The following is a 10,468-nucleotide window of genomic DNA, read 5'->3' as shown; positions in this document are numbered from 1 at the left end:
ACCGTTACCCTTCGTGGGTTGAAGTCTCCATCAATGTGGATGTACGATAGCACCACCTATCGGAACCACGACAAAAAGATCCGTTTCTCCAATTGCGTTTGAATTCTCCAAACACTTCGCTTTACATTCTTGCAAGTTGCATGCTTTACTTTCCGCTGCTCATATACTCTTTGCATGCTTGCTTGAATTGTGTTAAGATTGCTTGACTTGTGCTAAGATAGCTAAAATCTGCCAAAGACTAAAATTGGGAAAAGGATAAGTTTTTTATTTGGTCAAGTAGTCTAATCACCCCCCTCTAGACATACTTTCGATCCTATAGCCGTACAGTCACGATGAGCATGACTTAGATCTGCCATCGGACGACGTTCAGGAGATCACACCTGTGGCTGCCCCGACCCTTAATCCGGAGCTTATCATGACATCCGAGGATGGGTGGATGGACCCCGCCACGGAGGCCGCACACTCAGCGGCGATAGAGCCGACCACAGACTTTGCCTCCAATAAGGCCTATGTCATCGGACCCTCGGACTCGACTCCAGCCATAGGCTCCGAACCGCGTGCATCCGTGCCTATCGAATCTGACTGGGCACCGATCATGGAGTTTACCTCCGCGGATATCTTTCAGTACTTGCCCTTGGGCGACGTGCTAAATTCATTGAAGTCTCTCTCCCTGTCAGGAGATCCTCGGCCGAACTATGTCTGGCTTGAGTAGGAAGCGGACGACGAAGAAATTTGTTCCCCATCCACCACCCACTTAATAGCCACTGTCGATGACTTAACCGACATGCTTGATTTCGACTCCGAAGACGTCGACGGTCTGGACGACGATGCTGGAGAGGAACAGGAACCACCACACACGGGGTGCTGGATAGCCACCTCATCATACGACATATACATGGTGGACACACCAAAATTAAATAATGTCAAGGAACGGAAGGATGCAACAGAGGATAACCCTCTCGAGAAGCAACCAAAGCGCCAACGACGACGCCGCTCTAAATCCCGCCACAGTAAAAATAGTGATAACATCGCAAGAAGGAATAATACCCCGGTCGACTCCAAAGGAAACAATGACCCCATGGACCCAGTGATGAAGCAGGATGAGCCAGGGGACGATGAACATAGTCCGGGGCCGCTGTCCGATTATAGCGACGGCAGGGATAGAACTCATAAACCTGTCTCCGGGGAGGAGAACAGTCTGGACGATGATGCACTCATCATCCCAGAAAGGCACTTGGAACAAGAGAACCTCCATAGAAGGCTTATCACCACCGCGAGGAGCTTGAACAAGCAGCAGCAAATGCTTGAGGCCACACAGGATACGCTCAACCGCAGATGGAACAAAGTGCTCGACACTGAAGAAAAATACGATGGCGATCGCCACACAAAGAGCTACCCTAAGCGCAAAGCTACTGCCCGATTTCAACGACGAGGCCATAGAACCCATTCAGCCGAATAATAAAATGGCCGATCAGCCGAACCGACCACCCCGTGGCCGCGACAGGGTGGCTAATGACGCCGCACACAAGTCAGCACACGATTTACGTGAGCACCTGGACAAAAACGTTGGTATGGCCAGGTCCATCTATGGACCTAGGAAGCGTGCTCCTGCGCAGGATCACGGCCACCAAAATGACTATACTGATCGAATAACAGCTCGGAATCAAAATCAAACACTACAACCGTCGGAAGCATGCCATGACACATCCAAATACAGGGGTGCCGCACACCCCCTATGCTTCACCGATGATGTGCTGGATCATGAATTCCTAGAGGGATTTAAACCCGTGAACATAGAGGCATACGAAGGAACGACATACCCTCGGGTCTGGATTGACGACTTTATCCTTCACATCCACATGGCTTGCGGAGATGATCTCCACGCTATCAAATACCTGCCCCTCAAGTTGAAAGGACCAACTCGGCACTAGTTGAAAAGCCTCCCCAAAAACTCAATTGGAAGTTGGGAGGAACTTGAGGATGCTTTCAGGGCTAATTTTCAAGGGACCTATGTCCGACCTCCAGACGCATACGATTTAAGTCACATAATTCAACAACCCGGAGAGTCAGCCCGTAAGCTTTGGAACAAATTTCTCACAAAGAAGAATCAAATTGTCGACTGCCTGGATGCCGAAGCATTAGTGGCTTTCAACTATAGTGTCCGAAATGAATGGCTCGCCAGACACCTCGGCCAGGAAAAGCCGAGGACAATGGCAGCCCTAACAAGCCTTATGACCCGCTTTTGCGCGGGCGAGGACAGTTGGTTGGCCCATAGCGGCACCAGCAACCGAGGCACATCCGAAATCAGGGACGGCAATGGGAAGCCGCGATGCAATAAAAACAAGCGTTGAAGCAATGAAGACAGCCCAGACAACACGACGCTCAATGCCAGATTCAGGGGCTCTCGACCCGGCCAACGGAAAAAGCCATTTAAAGGCAGCAGAGACGGGCCATCCAGCCTAAACAAGATTCTAGACAGATTATGTCAGATTCATGGCACCCCCGAAAAACCTGCAAATCACACCAATAGAGAATGCTGGGTCTTCAAGTAGGCCGGCAAACTAAATGTCGAACACAAGGGGAGGGAGACACCAAGTGAAGACGAGGATGAGCCTCGCCAGCCAAACAATGGGGGATAGAAAAAATTTCCACTAGAGGTCAAAACAGTGAACACGATTTACGCAACTCATATACCAAAGAGGAGGCACAAACACGCACTCCGAGACGTATACACTGTAGAGCCCGTCGCCCCCAAGTTCAACCCTTGGTCGGCCTGCCCGATCACTTTTGATCCCAGGGATCATCCGACTAGTATCCGGCACGGAGGATCGGCTGCCTTGGTGCTCGACCCAATAATTAATGGATACCATCTCACCCGAGTCCTTAGGGATGGCAGAAGTAGTCTTAATCTGATATATCAGGACACTGTCCGCAAGATGGGGATAGACCCGTCAAGAATCAGCCACAACAATACTACCTTAAAAGGAGTAATACCAGGCGTAGAGGCCCACTACATGGGCTCTCTAGTACTAGAGGTTGTATTCGGCTCGCCCGACAACTTTCGAAGCGAAGAACTAATCTTCGACATCGCTCCATTCCGAAGCGGCTACCATGCACTACTCGGAAGAACGGTCTTCGCTCGTTTCAATGCAGTCCCACATTACGCTTATCTTAAACTTAAGATGTCCGCTCCACGCGGCGTCATCACAGTTAGCAGAAATACAGAGCGTTCCTTACGTGCGGAAGAATATGTGGCAGCTCTAGCAGCCGAACCACTGAACGGCCTCCCCAACCCGAATAAATGATGGTCGTCAAGACCACGGACACGGCTAGACGTGTTCGGCGCACCACTAGTTGCAGCTGCCCAGATGAACCTGAGCTAGGTCGATGTGGTGCTAGGGGCTGCCCACATTTAAAAGGGCCCATAGTTCAGCTCGACCCTACTAATATACAATAGATTGAATTCTCATGGTTCATTAAGAATAACCAACTTTTCGCATGAAGTCTTTCACCTAGTTCTTTTTTTACAGATGATCATCGTGCTACACCCTTCCAGGATATGGCACAATGGATACAAAGGCACAGATGTGCAGTAGGGCCCCGCTCAAAGGTTTCTTTTAGATTAAGACCCTGTGTAAACCTTTTTTAATGTCTCTTGTTGCTTCACACCTTCCGGGCACTTAACACAACCAAGAGGGATACTGGCGTTATTAGCATTTCGTCACGCCAGATTAATGCATGTACCTGGAAATTCAGGGCTCATTATCAAGGGCGTTACTCAGCCCAGCATATGTTGTAAAGTCCGAATACCTTAGGGAGTGTTTGGCGTCACGAGTTTGGCCTTATATGCATCAGCTCCGAATCATGTCTTTGGTCAATAGTTGGGTTTGCCCGGCTCCCGTGTTTTGCTACCTTACGTTCCGCTCTATCGACTAAGGCGGCACCGGGAGAACTACTGCGATTGTGCCCTGGTTCATCTGGATGAGCACCTTAGTAGAGAAAGCCGAAAACTGACTGTCATGATAAAGCGAGAGACTGGTCAATCACTCAATGACTCAACAGAATCTTCATGATTCCTCCGCATTAACGAAGGACCGGTTTCCCTGTCATGTACGTACGCTCACCATATTCAAATGAACGCAGAAGTACCAGGGGCTATATAGTAGCCCCACTGTCAAACACCTGTGGCTAAGTGAAAGTGTTAAAGCTATATAGTCCGTTTGCCTTGTTCGCCGCGCTATCACCTCCTTAATGGACCAAGATGTTGGATCAAGTGTGATTACGCGCTTTACCGAACACCCCCGCATTACATGCGTGGGGGCTGAAGCCGACGACTGCAAACTTTCAGGTTATATACATACATACATAAACGGCCGCACAGGAGGCACTATAATACTTTCTGGAAAAAGTATAAACACAGCCTTTATAATCAAAATAGCATTGTTTTTACAATCAAGATACATGTCACTCGAACATGGCACTCTTCGAGCACTGAGCCTCTATTAAACGGACGCCTTCTAGGACTTCTTCAAAATAGTGCTCGGGCGAGTCCTGGCCTCTGGTCGGACCCCTGGTTGCAATAGCAGTGGCCTCCATTCCTGCCCAGTATGTCTTAACACGGGCGAGAGCCATCCGCACACCCTGTATGCATGCCGACCTCTTTACAGCGTCCATATGCGGCACAACACGAAGAAATCGTTGCACTAAACCAAAATAACTATTTGGACTTGGTTCCTTCGGCCAAAGATAATCCATGACAGACCTCATGGCAAGCCCAGACAACCTATGGAGCTCGGCCCACTCGGCCATTTGTTCATTTAACAGCAGCAGACGCTTGGGGGCACTGAATTGCGACCAGAACAACCTTTCCACCTCATGATCTTTCTGATCCTTGAAATATTCAGTCGCATCAGCAACACTCTTTGCTAAGTCCAAGTACGCATCTGCAGAACTCCATAATTGATCAAGAGGGGCATACTTCGGATCGCCGAACTTCGTCCGCAATAAAAAGGGCCTCCCAGCCGTGATATCTCCGGCTTGACGAAGCTCCTCCCGTGCAGCTCTGATTTCAGAGCGCGTTTCCTTGGCTGCTTCCAAAGCCTTCTTCATGTCAGCCACGTTTGCTTGGCTTTCCCTTTCGAGGATCTCATAGCGGCTAGCGGCATTTTGCAGCTCAAGAGCCATGCTGGCTATTTTATCTTGGCTCTGGCGATGAGCAGCCTGTTCGGTGTCGTGGTTCTAAGTCTGACAGTAGAGTGGGGGTAGGTATGGAGAGGCAAGGTCCTAGCTATGGAGCAGTTGTAAACACAAGAGATGTACGAGTTCAGGCCCTTCTCGGAGGAAGTAACAGCCCTACGTCTCGGAGCCCGGGGGCGGTCGAGTGGATTATACGTGTACGGATTACAGGGGTGCGAACCCTTTACACTGAGGAGGGGGGTGGCTTATATAGTGTATGCCAGACCCCTCCAGCCCTCAGTAATGCAGGGTTTAAAGTACATGAAGTCTGGGCGTTACTGGTAACGCCTTACATAAAGTGTCCTAAATGCCATAAAGACTACTTAATTACAGACCGTTACGCTGTAGAGTGACTCTTGATCTCCTGGTAGTCGAGTGAGTCTTCATGGTCGAGTCCTTCGAGTCCGTCGAGTGAAGTCTCTCTTGGTCGACTGGAAGGTAGTTTCTTCTGAGGGTGTCCTTGGGTAGGGTACTTTGATCAGGTCTATGACCCTACCCTAGGTACATGACTTCATCATTAGCCCCCGAATGGATCGAGGTTTGAGTGAGGAAGGAGTTGACAATATTTCCGACCTACTTTTGTGTTCTGACATGTATCATCTTGGACCAAATAATCTCTTTGTGGATACCAGCAACTTCTCTCTTCAGTCGCATTGATCCATTCTTTCCTTTCGTCGAGTGAACTTTTGAACTTAACAATCTCCGAGCGACGGATCGCAGGAAATCTCTCGTCTGACAGATCGATCTGCCGTTCGCGGATTTTGTGGGATCCGAAATTTGGGGAAGCGCGCGAAGCGGGGCGGACCGTGGCGCTCGGATGGGATAGGGCATAGACGCCTCGATTCCCGCGCCACCTTTTTCGCCACGTATCGCGTACGCGCGACTGTTTCGGGATGTGATTGGATCACCTGGGCCCACCTATCATCCACTCGGAAGTGTTCTTATAAAGGCGCCCGGCGAGGGTTTTTGAACAGTGTCTCTCCATTCTCCCTCTGCCCTCTCCGCCTCCGCCCACTGCGCCCGCTCTCGCCTCCGCGCAATCGCTCCTCGTACGCTTCACCGGCGACAATGGTGAAGGAGAAGACGGCGGCGCTAGAGCGCGCGAAGAAGGCGACGACGACGGGGAAGGCGAAGGCGAAAGGGAGAGCAACCAGTCGGGGCGGGTCTTCTTCGAGATCTCGTCTGCCGCACGGCTGGGTCCAAGGAGATTGGATCCGGTCGTCCATCACTGAGAAGGATCTGACGGAGATGGCCAACGAGGGTTTGATCCCTCACGGGGCAGCGAGGCTCCCGGGGGACGAGTGGCAACCGCAACCGGAAGAGGGTGAGTGCGTTCTTCTGGCTACCCATGTCGACCGCGGGTTCTCTCTGCCTCCGAGTGTATTTTTCCGCGGTTTCTTGAATTTCTTCGGGGCGCAACTCCACCATTTCAATCCAAACTCCATCGCCTACCTTGCTGCCTTTGTGTCCATGTGTGAGAACTTCCTGGGCTGCCGACCGCACTCGGGTCTGTTCAAGCACATATTCACTTGTCGTTCTCAGACAGTGAAAAAGGCGAGTCCAGATGACGACAAGACCAAGGTTATTCAGATGTGTGGAGGTCTAGGGATCCAGATGAGAAACAAGAGCACTTTTCCGTCCATGACTCTTCCCGAGTCGGTCAGGGGATGGCAGTAGACTTGGTTTTACTGCCAAAACGAGTCGACGCCGGGAATGTCGAGTGGTCTCCCTCCGTTTACTATGGACCGAGCAAGCAAACCCTCTTCTTTGAAGGTGCTCCCTGAGGAGAAGGCTTAAGTGAAGATGCTGATGGAGTGTGTAGTCCAGCTAGTCAGGGATGGAGCGACGGGTATGGACCTTCTGGAGGTCTTCCTTAGGCGATGCATCCAACTTCTTCAGTACCGTGGCCATTGCATGTGGCTATACTGTGGAACCGAGGATGAAACTAGGGTCCATCCAGAATCAGTCGACGATGCCACACTGGAGAGGTGGATGGCCGCGGTTACTGGCAACAAGGACAACCCACGAGGAGCCAGGAGGATTCCGCCACTCGACCATTCTAGTATTCCAGACAAGGTACGCCCACTTTGTTTCCAATTGTAATCTTGCCATACTCATTCTGCTTTCACTGTCAATTGGTCGATTGATCTTTATTTTGCTGTCTGTCAGGCCTTCACTGAACTGTACTCGATGCCCAATGGAGCACAGACGCCGACTGAAGAGGAGGAAGGTAGTGGGGGCGAAAGCCAGGAGGACTGGGATTCAGACGCTGCTGCTGATGATGATGATGACGACTCTGATGTGGAGGAAGAAGAGGAGGAGGAGGAGGGGGTTGCACCGCCGCGCTCGGAAAGACGATCAAAGCTTGTCCATGACCCTGCGACTGAACGCGGCAAGGGGGTGGCGACTGTCGTGCAGTCGACCAAGCGCCCTCGGACCACTTCTTCGGCACCGACTGAAAATGCTCCGAAGCAATCCAGGGTGGCACCGTCGAAGTCGGCCAAGGTCCTGCCGAAGATGAAGGTGTCGATCCCCACCATATGAGGGTAAAAATGCTGCTTGAGTCTTCTTGTTTAATATGAGTTTATCTTTGGTCGACTCTTGAGTTAACCGACTGATTCTTGGAATTGTAGTGCTGCTACTTCTGATACTTCGGCCAGGGGTGACGACCATGAGATGGAAGATGCTGCTACCTCAAAACCTGGTATGACTCGTAATTCCGTCTTCTAGTCGATCGACTCTTAGTCTCTAATTCTGATTCTTTTCTGTAGCTCCATCCAATGTCGTTATCACTCTTCCTGATGACGACGATGATGAGGAACCGCTGAAGCACAGGAGGAGCAGGAAAGCGTCTGCTGGTAGGGTGGCTCAGGACGTGACGGCGCCCGAGACACTGGTCGCAGAGGAGGAGAACACCACTCGGCACACTCGAGTGCTGCACAGCCTTCGCTCTTCTCGACCCACTACGTCCCAGAGGACGAAGCCAGTGCTGCAAAAGAAGCGATACGCCAAGCGGGAGTCATGATGGAGCAGGTGAAAGCCATCCGGGAGGCTAGCCAAGCAGCCTATGACGCCAGTTCTGCTCTTCAAAGCAACGTTCAGGTCAGTCGATCATTGCCTGTTCTGCTAGGATATGCTATCTGAAAATTCTTCTATTTGAAATCCGTAGCGGTCCTACACCCACTGGGTGTGTCGATTGAAATTCCGGGTTAGTGGGGGCACGCTGAGTGCACCCACTGGGTGTAGTCCCCAAGGCTATGGTGGACTGCTGGCAGTCGACCATAGGCTTTATAAATTTTTCCTTCATTCGACCGGGTCGAATGGATTTCTCAAACTGGTGGGGGCACGCTGAGTGCACCCACTGGGTGTAGTCCCCGAGACTGTGGTCGACTGCTGGCAGTGGACTACAGTCTAAAGAGCAACTCCTGTTTTTTTTGGTGGTCGACTGGTCGACTCTTTCTTGATAGAACTAGTGGGGGCACGCTGAGTGCACCCACTGGGTGTAGTCCCCGAGATTTCGGTCGAATGTTTGAATTCGGCTGAAGTCTTAGAAACGTGTGTTTTTTCCTCGGTCACTCGGAAGTGAATTATCTTTGACATTTTGTCGATTGATTCTTCGTAGAAATCCTGCGACCTGGCGGCTCGTTACACGGAGTTGGAGAACAAACATATCCAACTTGAACTTGATCTGAAGCTGGTCCAGGAGAACTTGGCGAAAGCAAAGGAGGAGAGCAAAGGTATGTTTGGTGAGGACTCGACGACTGCTTTTGCCCCTTATTTGTTTCAAAGTCTGACCTTGCTGTAACTTCGCAGGCAAAGTGAAGGAAGCCCAGAAGAAGAAAGACCTTGAGCTAGCTGAGATGCAGAAGATAGCCTTAGAGAAAACCAAGCTCGCGGACGAGAAGTTGGCTTCGGTCACCAGGCTTGAAGAAGAAAACACCAATCTGAAAGCTGCTCTTGCTATTGCCAACAAGGAGGTCAGTCGACTGAAAAGCGACAAAGCTGCTCTGAATGACAAGGCCAGTCAGTTGGCTGGGAAGAAGGATGATCTGGAGGCCTATCTGAGCGGACTCGCCAAGAAGTTATTCCTCATGCTCGAAGGTAATCCTTTGCGCCAATCAATCGTTTTTACAGTGATCTTTCCATTCGACCATTGCCTTGACTCAGCGATTGTATTTGCAGAATTTTGCCAAAATTTTGAAGAGGAGACTGGTCGACTGGAACCAAACCTGGACCCCATCAACTCCCCGGTGAATGATGAAGTCGCCATGAACGTGTTCCGGCTCGAGTCTCGTGTTGCTGCTGTCATTGACTATCTTGCAAGGCTGGAGGTCGCCACTTCCCGCATTGACACTACGCTCTGGCCTAGGGAGATGCTCCAAAATGACCTCGAATCTTTGATGACTCGACTAAACACAGTCCCCGATCGAGTGCAAGAGTGGAAGAAGTCCTCTGCCAGGTGTGGTGCAGATGTTGCTCTGTGTCTGGCCCGAGTCCATTGCAAGGATGCGCGTGAAGACAAGCTGGCGGCCCTTCGGGTGGCTAACACCAAGAAGTATGATTTCCGGTCCTTCATGGAGACCTTCATTGCTGCAGCTACACGGATTGCTGACGGAATCGACCTCGACGAATTTGTCGCCCCTTCCAGCCCTCCACAGGAGGGGTAAAAAACTTCTTGAGCTCAACACTTTAAATTTGCCTCGGTATGCCGAGTGATTTTGTAACCGACAAACCTTAACAGGCTTAGCGCCTGAGCACTTTTGGTTCTTTTAGGTATCCATCTGAACTTGGATTCGACGTTTGAATATGCTTGCATTTGGCTTGAAATGTCTTTTGCAGGTTTAAAGCGAGATGCTTACTGCAGTCGACTTATTCTTCGATTCACTTAGGCAGGCGCTGGGCTGCGGCTAAGCCCCCGAGTGAGAGGTGCGCTCTCCACCCGGTAGGATTTTTATAACTTAGGCGAGCACTGGGCTGCAACTAAGCCCCCGAGTGGGAGGTTTGCTCCTCACTCGGTAGGATTTTTATAACTTAGGCGAGCACCGGGCTGCAGCTAAGCCCCCGAGTGGGAGGTTTGCTCCTCACTCGGTAGGATTTTTATAACTTAGGCGAGCACCGGGCTGCAGCTAAGCCCCGGAGTGGGAGGTTTGCTCCTCACTCGGCAGGATTTTTATAACTTAGGCGAGCACCGGGCTGCAGCTAAGCCCCCGAGTGGGAGGTTTGCTCCTCACTC

This window comes from Triticum aestivum, chromosome 2B (assembly GCF_018294505.1).
Source record: "Triticum aestivum cultivar Chinese Spring chromosome 2B, IWGSC CS RefSeq v2.1, whole genome shotgun sequence".
NCBI lineage: Eukaryota > Viridiplantae > Streptophyta > Magnoliopsida > Poales > Poaceae > Triticum > Triticum aestivum.
Note: the sequence above shows the minus strand (reverse complement) of the source record.